The following is an 18541-nucleotide window of genomic DNA, read 5'->3' as shown; positions in this document are numbered from 1 at the left end:
TCACCACTCCGGACGTATCTCTGCCATCCTACGGAGACGCTGAAAGGTAGCGTTAACTGGAGCTCCTCTTCCGCTGATTCATCGTCAGAGAGGTAAATGAGTCTAGTCCACTACTGAGCGTACCGAGGAAAGCTGGGTCGGATGGAGGGTGTCGTCCTGTCAACACTTTTCACTCATACACACCACATTCTCCATCATCCATCTTTCACTCCCACTAAACTTCATCTTTCCATCTTTAAAAATTCTTCTATCAAGTAGAAATCATTGACAGATATTTTTAGAAATGTCTGAAGCAAAGTTCTCAATCACCGCTGTGTGATTTGATGTCTGCTGTTCTGCTGAAAAGTGAAACAATCGCCGTATTGTTTCTCACTACCTGTAAAGCTGATAAATTATGTTGTTATTTTCATATTTTGCCAAATTAATGTAAATGTTTGATGTTAAAATTTGATTATGTAAATAAATGACCACATTCATTTTGATGGGTCAAAGATAAATAACGTCTCACGTTACATTTTATTAAATTCAATGCACGTTTATATTCAGTCCAGAAAAATGAAAGAATCCGTTTTAATCAGGTGAATATCTCAGGATATGTTCATCTACATACTGGTGGCCCGTCCGTACGTTTCCACTACAACGTCAATGAATATTCCTCAAGACAAGTCTAAATGAGGCTCAGTTGTGTGTGTGGCCTCCATCTGCTTGTATAACCTTCCAGCAATGCCTGGGCATGCTCCTGATCAGATGGTGGATATTCTCCCGAGGAATCTCTTCCCAGACCTGGATTCGAGCATCATTTAGCTCCTGAACAGTCTGTGGTGTGATGTGGCCTTGTGATTGAACAAAACATGATGTCCCCGATGTGCTCAATTGGATTCAGATCTGGGGAACGGTCAGGCCAGTCCATAACATCAATGCCCTCATCATGCAGGAACTGCTGACACACTTCAGCCACCTGAGACCTAGCATTGTCATGCATAAGAAGGAACCCAGGGCCCACTGCACCAGCATATGGTCTCACAATGGGTTTAAGGATCTCATCCCGGTACCTTATGACAGTCAGGGCACCTTAGGCTAGCACATGGAGGGCTATGTGGCCATCCACAGAAATGCATCTCACACCCTGACTGACCCACCAACAAACTGGTCATGCTAGAGGATGTTGCAGGCAGTATAACGTTCTCCACAGTGTCTCCAGACTCTGTCACATCTGTCACATGTGCTCAGTGTGAACCTGCTTTCATCCATGAAGAGCACAGGGTGCCAATGGCAAATCTGCCACTTTTGGTGTTCCCTAGAAAATGTCAATCGTTCTGCACAGTGTTGGGCTGTAAGCACAGGCCCCATATGTGGAAGTCAGGTAATCATACCACTCTCATGGAGTCTGTTTCTGAGCATGAACTTTGTTGTCCGTTTCTGACAGTTCGAGTGGAAACATTCACGTTAGTGGCCTGCTGGAGGTCATTTTGTAGGGCCCTGGCAGTGGATCTCCTGTTCCTCCTTGCACAAAGGATGAGGTAGCGGTCCTGCAGCTGGGTTGTAGCCTTCCTACAGCCCCCTCCATGTCTCCTGGTACCTATTCCATGCTCTGGACACTGTGCTGAGAGACACAGCAAATCTTCTTGTCACTGTTCCATCTTGAATTAGCTTCACTGCTTGAGCAACTTCAGTGGGCTGTAAAAAATGTCTCATGATGCCTCTATGCATGACAGCACTGACAAAAATTGACTAAAAGTTCAACCAGAAAGAACGGGAACAGAGAAATGACCTGTGGTCACCACCTGCAGAATCACTCTTTCATAGGGGTTGTCTTGCTAACTGCCTCTCATTCCGCCTGTTGTGTGTTCCATTTGCACAGCAGCAGGTGAAATTGATTCACAATAAGTGTTACTACCTAACTGCTGACATTTATTCAACAAAGGTGTGACTGAGTTGAAGTTACATTGTTTTGTTTAGGTCTTCCCTCTATTTTTTTAACAGTGTATATTAAAATAAACTATGACTTACTACTTGTGCTACTATCCCTAATTCGCGGATTTTCACATCGTGGGGCTTCAGGGTACGGATCCCCATGATATATGAGGGACTACTGTACTGCAAATGGTTAGGTTTAGGGTTAGGTGCATACTGCTAATGGTTAAGTATGTACTGGCAATGTTTAAGTTTAGGGTTAGATAATAATGCTAATTGTAAGGTTTAGGGTTAGGTATGTACTGGCAATGTTTATGTTTAGGATTAGGTATGTACAGTTAATGGCTAGATTTAGGGTTAGGTATGTCAGAATCAGAATAAACTTTATTATCATTGCACCGAGTTACAACGAGAACATGTATGTACAGTCGTCCGAAAGATGGGCAGAATGCACAAAGCTGCTACTATGAAAACGTGGCCCTCATTATTCTTATTCAGAATAATATTTTGCTTCGATGAAAAAAGGGAAGAAAACATGAGCAGAGACGGTATAGAAAAGATCTCTCATGCCATGTCCTAGATAGGGCATGATTTGAGGCATTAAACAAACCTACCACAGCATAGCACACACATAGACATTAGACATGTACATATAGGCCGGCAAAGACATTGAATTTTTAAGGGAAAGTCGTAGCATAGTCCGGACTATGGGGAAGGGAGGGGTGAGGAGACAGTCAAAGCATCTTTGTTTTTCAAAACATGCCAGGAGGAGTTGAGATAAGTCCACCGTCAAGGCCACAGTTTTGGGTCAGGCAGAACTTGTGAATTGCTGTTTCTGCCTTTTAAAGTCTCGCTGGTATATTCCTCTGATAGAAACTCCAAACAGCCAAATTGATTCCTTACGCCAAAAGTCGAGCTCAAAGCTTTCTCCAAGATTATTCCCACATTCATGTGTGCTGCTAGAGAATCCACAGTCCTGATAACAGCTGCTCCAGCTCTCTGATGCAACTGCACATAATTCAGTCTGATCACTGTCAAGCTTCGATACATCTACACAAATTTGTAGACAATCCAGAATTCCCTAGCCACACAGCAAAAAAAAAAAAAACAGTTGTCATCATGAATCCAATTTGTTTCTGTTGAGGTAAGAAGGTCCTCCTTACCTTGACTCCTGTCAGGAGAAGTTGATCAATTTTTTTGAAAGACCAGCTGATCCTTCAAATTAGGAAGGTATGCAAAAAAAAGAGGTTCTTTAAGGGTACACAGGACAAAAGAGTGCAAGCAGGGAAGCGCGGGGGGGTGGGGTGGGGGGTGGGGGGTGATGTACGGAGCACTGGGAAACACATCTGACTTCACCGGAGTACAGAGAGAGAAAAAAATGTACGTAATAATAATGGTTAGGTTTAGGGTTAGATATGTACTAGTAATGTTTAGTGTTATGTTAGGTACTGTGGAAGGACATGTAAAATAAACATAAGAGTTACTGTTGCTTTTCTTTACGTTTAAAATGAAGTGTTTGTTTTTGGACTCATTTGGTGACACTGCAACCACTCCCTGCCGAATGAAATGGGAAGAATGTTGACAACCAGGGAAGATATGCAAAAACAGGGAATGCGGCATGTATTGTTCTTGTGACAGAATGTTTCAGTAACAGAAACTCTTCTATAGTTAAAAACAATTCCATATAAGGAAGCTGCAAACTGTTGCTGGACGGCAGCTCCCTCCGGCTTCTCTGCAGTCTTTTATCATCAAACTGACCCGTTTTTTCGAACCGGACTAAAGTTGGTCCTCCTTCCAACCGAATTCGGTGTTCAGTGACTCAGAGAGCCGGACGGGACCGTCCAAAAATATATTTTGGTCCAGGACCGGCCGCTCCCACCCCACCGGTCACTCTGAGCACACCCTGCCGGCCAGGTGACCCCTCGATCTGGGGAGTCGTCACACGAAGGTCCGGTGTTTTTTCTCTCCCTCTCTGGACCTCAACAATCTCTCATCTGGACCTTTGTGGTTCTAGCTGGTTCCAACAAAAATCACCGGGTGGTATTTTGCTGGTTTTCTTCTGGACTGGCCCTCGTGGTGTCTTCATAGGTGTGGGGGAAGTGTACCTGTGACCCTCGAACTGGACCAGAACCGAACCGAGTTGGCTGTGGGGGACTTTTGTCTTCAACAGAGCCGGTCTCAGCTTCAGTGAGCAGCCCGTTACTTTTAACGAAGGACTGTCCACCTCTGTGGAATTGCTGTTTTCGCCTGGAGGAGACGCCCCGGAGCTTTGAAGCACCGCCGGACCGGAGCAGAACCGGGCCAGGGACAACTTCAGCCTCTTCGTCTCTCGTGCTGTGGAGCGACGGAGCTGGACTGGAGCAGAACCGGACCGGACCAGTGTTGACTTCAGCCTCAGCCTCTCCTGTCAGTCTCGTTTTTTACCGGGGGTGCCTCTCGTGCTGTCAGGTGCAGAGGTGTCATGCAGAGAAGCGGAGGAGCAGCATGAAGGAGCAGGGCTGCGTGGTGCTCGAGAGAAGTTCGGAGTTTGTATCGGAGTTGCTCAGGCCTCCATCCAAACTCACCTGGATAATAATTAATGTTATTCCGGATCATGCTGTTGGCTCCTGTTGACCTGAAATCAGCTAGGATCATGCCTTTCATTTCAGGAGGATTTTCTGGTAGCTCGCTCTGCTATTTGCTGTGAATTATCTGTTTCTGTTTTGGCCTGTTGATTCTAGACCCAGCTTCTGTTTCCCATGGGAGCATCCATCCATCCATCCATCTTCACTGGGGGGCCAGAGCCCCCCCTCAGCCCAACTCAAACTGCAGTTGGGCCACCTCGTCGGGTTTGTTTGACAATTTGAATTGTGACGTTTTATGATCTGAGATTTTTCTGCATTATTCACATAACTGTCACTATTTTAAACAGGACTCCAGTCAGCCATCAGGTGAAAAGGAGGAACCCAGACCCAGACCAGTGGTCATTCCATATGTTGAGGGAGTATCAGAGAAACTGAGACGTTTATTTTCTAAACATAATGTCCCAGTGGCTTTGAAACCCCAAAATACATTACGGCAAAGACTGGTTCATCCCAAAGATCCAGTCCCCCGGCACAAACAGAGTAATGTTGTGTATGCTGTTCAGTGTCAGGAGGGCTGTGATCAGTCTTACATCGGGGAAACTAAACAGCCACTGGCCAAAAGGATGGCCCAGCACAGAAGATCAACATCATCAGGCCAGGACTCTGAGGTCTACACTCATCTCCAGGCCAGCGGTCACACTTTCAAGGATGAAGATGTTCACATTCCAGACAGAGAGGAACGATGGTTTGAGAGAGGAGTAAAGGAGGCCATCTTTGTGAAAAGAAACCGTCCATCATTAAACAGGGGTGGAGCCTCCAGGTTCAACTGTCCCCCTCTTACAATGCTGTGATTGCTAGTATCACTCAGCCCTCTGTGAACAGTAAACAGCCATCAGGTGCTAATGATCCATTGTTAGGCTGATGGTCCTTCTTGATCATGTGATCAGCTGGTTTTGGTTGTCAGCAGCAAACTGGTTGATCCACTCTGAGAAGGTGCTATTTAAGAGACTGAGCTGAAAACAGCACCTCAGACTGAGGAAGTCTCTTGGATGAGAGACGAAACATTTCTAAAAATTTTTTGCTTTGTTTTTTTTTTTTTTTTTTTTTGAATGTCCAGAGGACCAGATTGAACTTTTTTGGATTTTTCTACCTGGATTATTGAGCATGCATCAGGATATCTATCATGGTGCACTAAGATTCATAACTGGCTGTGATTATCGTACCCACCACTGCACCCTGTATTCACTGGTTAACTGGCCATCATTAACTTCACACAGACTCTCTCACTGGTACATTTTCATCTTTAAATCACTTCTTGGTCTGTTGCCTTCATACATCTCCTCCTACATGTCTCTTCGTGAGTGCAGCTACAGCGTGCGCTCTCAGGACATTATTACCTGCTGTGTCCCCTCAATGAGGACTGAACTAGGCAAAAGGACCTTCTCCTACTCCGCTCCTGTTTCCTGGAATACCTTACAAAAACAATTGAAGCTCTCGACCTTAGACCTCTCTAAGTGGCTTTAAGAATCTGTTGGACTCCTGGCAGGGACGAACACAGACATGATCCTGTTTTTAGTTTTCTACATTCGCCTTAGAATCTAGTTTTTTTTTGTTACCTTTTTTTCTTTTAGCCATCCTATTTGTGAAAAAAAAAACTGTATTATGACTTTTTATAATTGTTTATTGTTGTTGCTGTTGTCCATTGTTGTCATCTTTCTTTGTTGAAATCAGGTCTCTCTTGTAAATGAGTCCTCGAGCTCAATGGGATTACCTGTCTAAATAAAGGTTGAATGAATGCTGGACAGAGATGAAATTGCAACGTGTACTACAATAACTTGTTTTGTGACATCTCTGGGTGCCATCTTCAGCATAAATACTCTGTGTGGAATTGCTCGCTCAGACGTGACCTTCTGATGGCTGTGCTTCTGTGACTGGCTCGGTAAGTGTCTCCTTCCAACTGGAAGCTTTAATAAACCCTTGTATGTATTCTGATATTATGGTCTCTGGCTTATAATTGTGTCTTTTCTCCACATGCAACGAACCGATAAGTAGACTTGAGTGTCATTTGACTGAGTAAATTGTGATCTTAACAGTACGCACTGCTAGTCAGAGTCAGAGTCCGAGACAGTCAGAGTTTCTTTATTGTCGTTAGCACCATACCATACCATACCATTTTATTTATAGAGCACTTAAAACAGCTACAAGGCCAACCAAAGTGCTGTACAGACAGAACAACAGACAACACACAAAGCAATATACAAAATGAAGTAAATCAAAAATATAGACATAAAAACGATGCAAAAAATATGATGACAAACCAGTGTGTACCATACAGGTTCAAAACACAGATCCTCTGGTGTTGAAAGCTACTGAAATAGTAGTGAGTTTTTAAACGGGACTTGAAAACTGAGCGGGAGGGGGCCAGTCTGACAAGCAGAGGTAACTCGTTCCAAAGTCTTGGTCCTGCGACAAAGAAGGCCCTGTCACCTCTGCGCTTAAGACGAGTTCCTGGAACTGTGAGGAGCAACTGGTCCGCTGACCTCAGGGAACGTGGTGGGACATACGGTTGTAGCAGATCAGAGAGCTGGGGGTGCGAAACTGTTCAGCGATTTGTAGACATACAGGAGTATTTTGAACTGGATTCGATAGCCAGTGCAGTGAGGCCAAAACTGGTGTAATGTGCTCTCTTTTGCCTGTACTGGTTAAAAATCGGGCTGCTGCTTTCTGGACCAGTTGTAATTGTGCAATGGAGGTCTGACTGATACCAAACAGGAGTGAATTGCAGTAATCAAGCCTAGATGTAATGAATGCATGTATTACTGTCTCCAGGTTATTTTTGGACAAATGGGCTTCAGTTTAGACAGCTGCCTCAGTTGGAAAAAACATGATTTAACAATCATGTTTACATGATTGTTAAGTTTCAGGGAAGGGTCCATTATCACTCCCAGATTAGTGACTCTTTGTTTTTCTGATAGGGTTAGAGCGGAGAGGTAGATGCAGTGGTTTGTGATTGTGTCAATGGGAGGGAACAACATGACTTCAGACTTCTTTTCATTGAAACTTAAGAAATTTAAAGCAATCCAGTCCCTGATGTCAGCCAGGCAGTCGAGCAAAATTTGAATAGAGCAGTTACCATTGTGGTTTAAGGGGAAGTAAATTTGACAGTCGTCAGTGCAGAAGTGAAATGGTATGATGTGTTTCCGGAAAATAGCATCAAGTGGCAGCAGGTATAGAGAGAATAGGAGGGAATCCAGGATGGACCCCTGTGGAACACCCCATTTAAGCTCTGTTGCTGCAGAAGTAAAATCCTTGATGGAGACACAAAATGATCTGTCAGCAAGGTAGGATCTGAACCAATTGAGGGCTGACCCTGTGATGCCCACCCACTGCTCCAACCTAGCAATGAGGATCTCATGGTCGATGGTGTCAAAGGTGACTGTTAGGTCCAATAGGACAAGCAGCACAGAATCACCGGTATCAGTGGATCTGAATATGTCGTTAAAGACCTTCAGCAGGGCAGTTTCAGTGCTGTGGAGAGGTTTAAAGCCAGATTGGAATAGCTCCAAGATGGCGTGACCCTCCAGGAATCACTTTAACTGGAACTCGACTATTTTCTCCAGTAGTTTAGAAACAAATGGGAGTTTGGAGACAGGCTGGAAGTTGGAAACGACTGAGGGGTCAAGGTTTTTTTTTTTTCAGGAGAGGCTGGACGGCAGCATGTTTAAAGGTTTTTGGCACCACGTCAGTAGATAAACTACTGTTTACTATAGCCAGAATGGATGGACCTAGAGTGGGGAAAAACCTCCTTTAGTAGTTGAGGGGGACCACATCAAAGGGGGAACCAGATGGTTACAAGCTGCACATGACCTGCTCTAGAGAAGATAGAGTGATGGGTTCAAAATGGTCAAATAGAGCTACAGATTGAGGTGGGATGGATGGGTCATGAGTTGGAGGGGAAACGAGAGCCCGGGTGGTTGCAATTTTTTTCAAAAAGAAATGCAAGAAGTTCTCGCACAGCTCAGTCGAGGCTTCCAGAGGTGATGGTTCAGTGAGGTGGAGAACAGAGTTTAGGGTAGAGAAGAAGACACGTGGGTTGTGAGAGTTTGAGGTTATGATAACAGAAAAGTATTTGGATTTAGCAGCTTTTACTGCTTCCTGATAACGATGCCAACTCTCTAAGTATTTGGAAAGAGACCTGCAGCCTGTCTTTCCTCCACTTGCGCTCCGCCCTCCTGCACTGCTGCCTAATGGCCTTGGTGATGTCACTCAGCCAAGGTTCTGCTCTGAGTTTTGATTTTCTAGTTTTAACAGAAGCGACATGATCCAGAGTCTTTAAGCAGTCAGAGTTGAACTGGGATGTCAGCTCCTCAGTGGTGGTGAGAAACACCAGGGGCTAAATGATCGTTTCAGTTATAAGCATCTGTGAAACGTGCGACAGTGACGTGGTTAATGGCCTGGCTACTATGTGCAGGAATGCCCGGCTTAGGAGTTAGATGGGGGAGGGTGAACTCAAACTGGACTGGCATGTGGTCTGAAAAAACATTATCACTAATTTCAAGATTACTAAAAGTCACATCACAAGTTAAAACAAGGTCCAGTGTCTGTCTGCGCTCTTGGGTGGGACCGTTTACATGCTGAGTTAGATTAAATGAGTCCAATAAATCTAAAAAGTCCTTAACCAAGGGCTTCTCCTGACAGCACACATGCAAATTAAAGTCCTCAATAATGAAAACATGATCATGTTTTGGTGTGATTTCAGCCAAGAAATCAGAAAACTCGTTTATGAAATCCTTAGACCGAGGTGGGCGGTAGACGAGTGCGCAAAAAGTCGAAGGCGAATGACCGAGTTCAAAGACATTCAGCTCAAAGCTGGCTTGGGAAACTGGGATGGGCAGTTGTTTACAGTCAAAAGTTGGTTTGAATATTTTTAATAATCCACCACCGCACTGGCCTGATGGCTGCGGTGCGTTAAAATACAGACAGTTCGGTGGCAATAATTCCATCAAGCCGCTTGACTCACCCGGGAGACATCCAAGTCTCTGTGATGCAGAAAAAGTCCAAATTGTGCACTTGAAAGTAGTCCCTGAGGATAAAAGTTTTGTTGGTAATTGATCTTGCGTTGACCAAACACATCTGGATACTGTCCAAAGTGGATCCAGCAGTGGTGAAGTTAGCACGCACCAAATGGCCGCAGGTTTTCAATAACAGCCCCTCCATTGTTTACCTGGTCCGGGCACGTGGGATGCTGGCGATGGCAACCATGACCACCAGCTGAAGAGGAAGATGCAGCGCGCAGGGCTTTAAGCTTTACCAGCCACCCAGCATGTTTTCCCCGGCGTCTGTAGCGAAGTCTCCAGGCAGGGAGGTAAGGAGCACAGCGGAGGTAAATTGGCACGTTCACCAGCGGGGGGGAGGAGGGGGGAGGTACAGAGGTACGCTCATATTGGCCCAAATAAGCGACATCGGCAGCAGAAAAATGAAGATCCAGAAGCTGTTGTCAGTCATACACCAGCAGCGAGTTTATGTCCCAGATAAAAAAACGAACAAAACACAAATAATCCGAACACCATCAGCAGAGGTGGATTGCAAGCCATGTACACGGGCGGCATCTTACCGGAAATAAGAAGGCACCCATTCCACCACATATGGTACATGTGGTGGAATGAAATTATGTACACAGGGTTCCAGTTACATCCAACAATAAAATGTAAAAGAAAAACAGTAATAAAATCTGACATGAACTAATAAAAATTTCAACTAAAAATACGCTAAGCACTAATAGCATAAAAACAATACATCAAACAGCAGCACGAATATGAGTCTGTGTGAGCAAATGAGCATGCATGAACACAGCAACATGAAACAGATCAGCAGCAACATGAAACAGATCAGCAGTAACATGATGTGTTTTCACAGTGATCGTCCTGGTAATGGTTAGGGTTAGGGAGACCGTTAGGGTATAGAAATTAATGAAAAATGAATGGAAGTCAATGCTAAGTCCCTGTAAAGTTAGAAAAACAATTGTGTATTGGTGTGCGTTTTTGTTTCTGGTTATCTTGTAGGGGCAGATTTTACAAAAAAATCAGGCATTGTGGGAACCAACTGCTCTTTATGGGGACCAAAGCCTTGTCCCCATAAGGAGTTCAAGTTGTTTTTATTTGTCATATGCAACACAGGGTTAACAGTACAATGAAATGCTTAGGATGAGACAAACCCATTTGACTCGCTAAAAAATCAAATAACAAACCAACAAGAAATATTAAAAGCATGCAATAAAGGTACACAAATAAAGTACCAAAAGGTGAAAAGTAATTATAATACAAACTGGATTCCAAAAAAGTTGAGACACTAAACAAATTGTGAATAAAAACTGAATGCAATGATGTGGAGATGGCAAATGTCAAATTTTTATTTGCAATATAACATAGATGACAGATCAAAAGTTTAATCTGAGTAAATGTAACATTTTAAAGGAAAAATATGTTGATTCAAAATTTCACAGTGTCAACAAATCCCCAAAAAATTGGGACAAGTAGCAATAAGTGGCTGGAAAAAGGAAATTGAGCATATAACGAACAGCTGGAAGCCCAATTAACACTAATTAGGTCAACTGACAACATGATTGGGTATAAAAGCGCTTCTCAGAGTGTCAGTGTCTCTCAGAAGCCAAGATGGTAAGAGAATCACCAATTCCACCATTGTTGCGCAGAAAGATAGTGCAGCAATACCAGAATGGTGTTACCCAGCGTAAAATAGCAAATTATTTTAAGTTATCATCATCAACCATGCATAACATCATCAAAAGATTCAGAGAATCTGGAACAATCGCTGTGCGTAAGGGTCAAGGCCTTAAAACTCTACTGGATGCTTATGATCTCCGGGCCCTTAAACGTCACTGCACCTCAAACAGGAATGCCACTGTCAAGGAAATAACAGAATGGGCTCAGGAATACTTCCAGAAAGCATTGTCAGTGAACACAATCCACCGTGCCATCCACCGTTGCCAGCTGAAACTCTACAGTGCAAAGAGGAAGCCATTTCTAAGCAAGCTCCACAAGCTCAGACATTTGCACTGGGCCAGGGGTCATTTAAAATGGAGTGTGGCAAAATGGAAGACTGTTCTGTGGTCAGATGAGTCACGATTTGAAGTTCTTTATGGAACACTGGGACGCCATGTCATCTGGACCAGAGAGGACAAGGATAGCCCAAGTTGTTATCAACGCTCTGTTCAGAAGCCTGCATCATTGATGGTATGGGGTTGCATGAGCGCTTGTGGCACGGGCAGCTTGCATGTCTGGAAAGGCACCATTAATGCAGAGAACTATGTTCAGGTTCTAGAACAACATATGCTCCCATCTAGACGTCATCTCTTTCAGGGAAGACCCTGCATTTTTCAACACGATAATGCCAGACCACATTCTGCAACAATCACAACATCATGGCTACGTAGGAGAAGGATCCGGGTACTGAAATGGCCAGCCTGCAGTCCAGATCTTTCACCTATAGAGAACATTTGGCGCATCATAAAGAGGAAGGTGTGACAAAGAAGGCCCAAGACGATTGAACAGTTAGAGGCCTGTATTAGACATGAATGGGAGAGCATTCCTATTTCTAAACTTGAAAAACTGGTCTCCACTGTCCCCAGACATCTGTTGAATAAGATCTGTTTAGTCAGACAAAAAAGTAATGACACTGGACACGTGTAGGAACTGGAAGCAAAAAATTCCTATCAAATTCTTTCTTCTTGGCTGAGAAGAAAGACCTGATACTGAACTAACACCTTGCACATACAAGCACATGGTAATGTAGACATTACGCAGAGGGGAGAAGATGACGAGAGCCATGAGCATGTCCAAGGATGATCTCGAGGGCACTGTAGGAGTTCTGATAAGGATGGAATAATCAGCCAGTTCCCTCAGGTGAGATCCATAAACATTCTCGAGGGATATCAGAGAATGTCCAAGGATAGCACCTATGGGAATCAAAGAGTCCTGAAATGATGACACAATGTTTATTCAGCTGGTTTCCTCAGGTTGATCAGTTGGAATTCCTTGATGGGAGGGAGAGGGGCAAAGTGTCAGATTACATGTCCTCCAGGCAAATTCAGATAAGGAGGCCTTCAAGACCAGCCAAGGGAGCCAAATTCAGATGAACACACAATTGTTTTGGGGAAAGACAGAACTTAATGACATCTACCTTGAGTCTGTGTTGGTCCACTTGGTTCCGAAATGTCCTAATTACATGGCTACACCAATAGACCATGCCTGAGAATATCCATGAGATCTGATCCATGCTGCCAAAAGAATTTGAGTCTGGGTGCTCAAGGCAAGAACCAAGCCATCATAAGGCAAGCAGCGTGATCGGGTACAAAATTTGCTGCCGATGACTTCCTTGATTGTTGATAGACCAGGAACCAGCCAAATCCAAAAAGCAGGAACCAGTAATCATAAATCCAATTATAAATGCATCCTTAAAATCCACAAATGGCAGCAGAGATAGACAAATCATCAAGTCTTCCACGTCTATGAGATATCCAGCACATGCGTGCCAACAGGGCATATTGCCTCATCTAAAGCCTGTCTTCTATTCGAAGAAATGTTATCAATTGTGTTGAGGGACCAACTGACCAAATCCAAGTCCATAATTATGGTTCAGAAGATTTCCAGAAGAGAGGCTCAGAAGCAGTTTCACAGATAAGACAGAGCAGCAAAGTGGAGAGGGAGAGGAGGGAAAAATGCATACAACCTCAGCAAGAGCAAGTAGTGAAGTATACACACATAAATACTGTATATATATATATATATATATATATATATATATATATATAAATGTACTGAAATTCTGGGACGTTGAAAAATTCAAAATTATAAAATTTATGTTCAAAGTAAGAAACTGTCAACTTCCACACAATATTCAAAAAATGTTTTGTGACAGAGAGGGGGGTTATAATTTAAGAGAAGGAAATTAAAACAACAATGTATCAGAACAACCAAAAAAAGTTTTTGTATATCAATGTGTGGAGTAGATCTATGGAATGATTTAAATGATGACCTCAAACAAAGTACAATATAAGCCGGCTTAAAAAACAGTATAACAATGAGCTTATTGGAAAATATGTTGTATAGGATGGGACTTTCAAAGACCAAAATGCTATTGTTGATATTAATTATGTGTAAATAATTGTACATTCAACAATGAGAATTTGAGGTTTAAGCATCATTTAATTTGGGAATATTATAAGGGTTATTTGGTGTGAGGAGACTAAAATGATTATATATTGATGGGTTTGACAGGGGCAGGAAATCATAATCTTTATCTTCTACCTTCTCCTTTTCTAACAAATTGTGTAAAATTGCATGTCAGTTGGCATAACTATTTTTTTCTCTCTTTGTTTTTACTTTTTATTGTCTGTTCGAAATAAATAAATAAATAAATAAATAAATAAATTAAATAAATAAATAAATAAATAAATAATCAACATATACAACACAGGTTGTGTGACAGGTTATTGCACTGGTAGTGACACTGAGGTTGAATTATTAGTTAGCTATTGCCTACTGTTCAGTGTTATTCATCAAGAGTTCAGTAATCGGACAACTTGTAGGTAATAGTTGTCTTTCAGTCTTTTTGTACGTGATGACAGACTCCTGTATCGTCTGCCTGAGGGTAGTAGACGGAAGAGTCCTTGTGCTGGGTGTGGTCCTTAATGATGCTGACATTACATTACGCAGACATCGGCTGTGGTAGATGTCAATGTTGAGTTCACTTCTGGCGAGTGAACGCTGGCACATCCTGTCTGCCGCTGCTCATCGTGCTTTTTTTTGCTTTTTCTTGTTTCTGTTTTATTCAATCCTTCCTGCCTTTTCAACTACACCAAGTCTCTGATCCATCTCAATATCAACCATGCGGTTCTTTAGGATTTACCTGCTGCCTGCTCTGGTTTGGACGTTCCAGCTGCTCATCCACCACCACCCGGCATCTGGCCTTCTCCATTACTCAGCAGTCGAGCTCCTTCACCTTTGTTTCCTACCAGCCGTGCCACCTGTGCTCCCTCTTCAGGACATTGCCTTCCATCCTCGCCAGAGATACATTCACCGTGGCTCCCGCCGTAGACTCCACGCTGACAAGACTAACACATAAACTCCATTTGGTCTGACTCATCATTCCACACGCCACAATTCTCAGAACACTAACAGTAATAGCATGTTAGCCAGCCTAGCTCAGTCGGCTAATGCTCCAGTTGTTACCAACTCCTCCTCCGTAAAGTTTGGCCTTCTGAACGTTCGCTCATTCACTGGCAAAGGTCAGCTTATTCAAGATCTAATATCTGACCGTAAGCTAGATTTTATTTGTCTAACAGAAATGTGGCAACAACAAAATTACTTTTTCCACCTGAATGAATCTACCCCACCGGGGTTTGTTTACATCGCCAAATCCCGCGAGTCCGACCGCGGAGGAGGTCTCGAGATAATTCACCGCGAGAACTGGAAGGTCACGCCGGTCCACACACCTCCTTCCCCCTCCTTTGAGCACACTGTGTGTCTACTCTCTGGCCCTACCCCCACCGTTGTTGCCACTTTATACCGCCCGCTCAAAATTAAGAACTCTTTTATAAATGACTGTGTTGCTCTAATCGCCCATCTCTCAGCTCTTTCACCCAACATTATTCTGCTTGGAGACTTCAACATTCATATGGATGAAGACAACAACCCCCTCACCAGAGACTTCACATCCTGCCTTGACAGCTGTGGTTTCCAGCAATTCATTAACTTTCCAACCCACATAAAGGGCCACACTTTGGACTTATTATGCTGCTCTGGACTCTCTCCTCTTAACAGTTCTTCTGATGAACTTCCATTTACTGATCACCTCATGATTTCATTCAATGTCAATTGTTGATGAACCTGGTGTCCAAATGATGGAATAACGGACAGCCAGCTTTAGAGAGGTGAAGACTGATCCATTCTTCTCCACAGCTGAGAGCAAAGAACTGAACCTCTGCATTAAAAAGCATCAATAGTAATCCAGCTAAATATAGAAAAGTGTAATCAAAAAGTGATTTACTAATAATCAACAAGTAATCAACTATTGATTTATAAGAATTGTGTAATCCATTGTATAATTGTGGTATTTACTTGTCATGGAAAAGTGTTGAAGTGAAAGGAGCAGATCGAGACCTGATGTAACCATAAACAAGTCTGAACATACCTTTGATGTCTAAACAAGTCTGTACATGCCTTAAGCAGAAGACAAAGAACAGAAGCCAGCTATGAATGCATAAAATACAAACTGAGAATGATGGTCAATGTATAACCCTTGTAAAACTTTGCAGGAGTTATTTTGAACTATTAGTAATAGGCATGTATGATTGAAAAACATTATGGTAACAAAACAAGAGGTCATGGAGTTCATCTCAACTTCTCATGCTGGTACACTCTTGAGCAAAAACAGGAAACAGATGTTGGTATGAGATGAGGGAAGTACAGTGGAAAAACAACTTTGTGGAAAGTACCCAGAAGACCGGTTAAGACCGATTAAGATATAAACAAGAGACATTTACTGGAATAAAGGATGATGTAATTTTCCAAGAAAAACCCCTAACCCCTCCTTAGAGGAGGAGAATAAGGGGTCCTTAAATAGAGATTAGACTGATGAAACGTGGTCAAAAGCTGAGTAAGAGTTGAGCAGAAAGGACTACAAGCAAAGCAGCCAGGAGGATCAGAGGAGCCCAAAAGGAGTTGGATTTTGCCAGTTTTGAGACGAGGCTGGGATTTACTTCTTTTTCCGCCGAAACGAGATTGGATTTAAGTTTTCACTCGTCAGTAACAAAACTGGAGAAGCTTCATACTCCTAACAAAAGCTTGACCTGGGCGCGTCCAAAGCTCTGATTTTTCCAATTTGGGATAGCTGCGTATGCTTTCGGGGTTGGCCAGTACTCCCCTCCTGGGAGACTGGAAATATGCTTTTTATCATCACAGAGATTCTCTGAGGGTTACCTCAGAATCATGGTAAGAGGACTTCCCCGTCCATCTGCTCTAAATAAATTAGTCTGTCAGGTCAAAATTACAGCATACAGGATAAATTTGAGAATATTGAACAGGGTACTAGTGAGTTTTGCTCGGAGGTGTTTCTGGATAATGAGAGAGTTGAGAGAGAACATCTTTTGGCTTGAGGTGTGAAAGGTCCGAGTGGAGGTAGGGTCCGCAGGTCCCCAAGGGCTCTTGGGGATCGGAAGACAACAGGAAGAATCTATCGCCTTACCTAGTGAAGAAAGTGTATCCTATGTAATCATGAAAATTAATCATTGTAAAATTGTACTTGTTGCTGAACCCCCTGCAAAATTATTGATTAAAGCAAAGCAAAACGTATAAATCTGGACTATTATTTCATCCTTACCGAACAAACACATGGTGAAGCTTGGTTCAACTTTAACAACATAGAAACAGGAGGATTTAAAAGGTTTCCTAGATAGTGAGCGACAACACCCTTGTGCCCGTTTTCCAGGGCCCTAAAGATTACCAGAACGGATAACAATTGCAACGCTAAATTAAGAGGTGAGCGGCCATAACGTGAGTTTCTCTGGACCAGACGACCCATTCCCTGCTGCTTGGAAGGTTCGAGGTAAAGAGTGAGATCAGGGTGTGACTTGCGGATAGAAGGTCGTCAATTTTCTGGATGAATCACCTCGTCGCAGCCTTAATGAGGCCACTTTAGAAAGCTGTAGGTAATACCACGGTGCTGAGGTTGGCTTCCGGACCCCTTGGAGGAGAGGCTGCAAGTAAAGGGCTTATCACTAAATCCAGTGGTTACCTTTGCTTATGGGAAAGCAAAACACAATCTTAAATTTTCTTCAGAGAAACCTCAACGCACTCTTTCCTTCCGTAATATTAAGAATATCAACCATGTCATTCTTTTGTCTCATATTAATAATACCATCTTCACCTTCAATTCTTTTAACCCAGATGGCCTTGTAACATTCTACAATAACAGCCTCACCAACATCCTTAACTCTGTCACTCCTCTGAAAACCCTGTCTGTCTCCTTCTCCAACTCTGCACCCTGGTTCACTCCAGAACTCCGTTCTCTGAAATCCAAAGGTCGGAGGTTAAAGCGACTCTATAAGAAATCCGATCTCACAATTCACAAGGAACTATGCAAACCACATCATCCAGTATAAGGACAGTATTTCTCCAGCCAAATCCAGCTACTTCTCTGACATCATCAGTTCCAATGTTGGCAACTCAAAGACTTTGTTCTCTCTCTTTAACCGTTCAGTCTCATCTCCTAACTCATTACCCTCTCAAATGGTTTCCACAGAATTTTGCAACTCTCTGATGTCCTATTTCAATCAAAAGATTCTTTCAATTCATAAACACCTTGGAACTAATACCGCCCCCAGCATCTATGTTGAACTCCCCCTTCTCTGTCTTCTCCCTCCCCTCTGCTGAGGACATTGCTGACATTATAAGCAAGTCTAAGTCCTCACCCTGTCAACTTGATCCATTTCCCACAGTTCTTGTTAAATCCTGTCTCCTGTCTCTGCTCCCCATCATCACTAACATCATCCACTCCTCCCTAACCTTTGGCATTGTTCCCACAGCTTTAAAATCTCTGGCCATCACCCCCATCATCAAGAAACCAGGTCTTGACTTTACCAACTTCAGTAATCTTCGTCCAATCTCTAATCTGCCCTTTATTTATTATTATTTCCAAGGTTCTTGAAAAAGTCATTGCTAGTCAACTTCACTCTCACATATCCAACAATAACATTTATGAAGAGTTTCAATCTGGTTGTCGCCCCCACCATAGCACTGAAGCAGCTCTAATAAAAATAACTAATGACCTTCTTCTTGTCGCTAACTCTGGTTTTCTGTCCATCCTAATTAACAGAGGCGGCTGTCTAAACTGAAGCCCATATTGTCCAAAAATAACCTGGAGACAGTAATACTTGCATTCATTACATCTAGTCTTGATTACTACAATTCACTCCTGTTTGGTATCAGTCAGACCTCCATTGCACGACTGCAACTGGTCCAGAATGCAGCAGCCCGATTTTTAACCAG

Source organism: Nematolebias whitei, chromosome 8 (genome assembly GCF_014905685.2).
Source record: "Nematolebias whitei isolate Nwh7 chromosome 8, NemWhi1, whole genome shotgun sequence".
NCBI classification, from domain to species: Eukaryota; Metazoa; Chordata; class Actinopteri; order Cyprinodontiformes; family Rivulidae; genus Nematolebias; species Nematolebias whitei.
The sequence above is the reverse complement of the archived record's forward strand: the minus strand, read 5'-3'. Positions refer to the sequence as shown.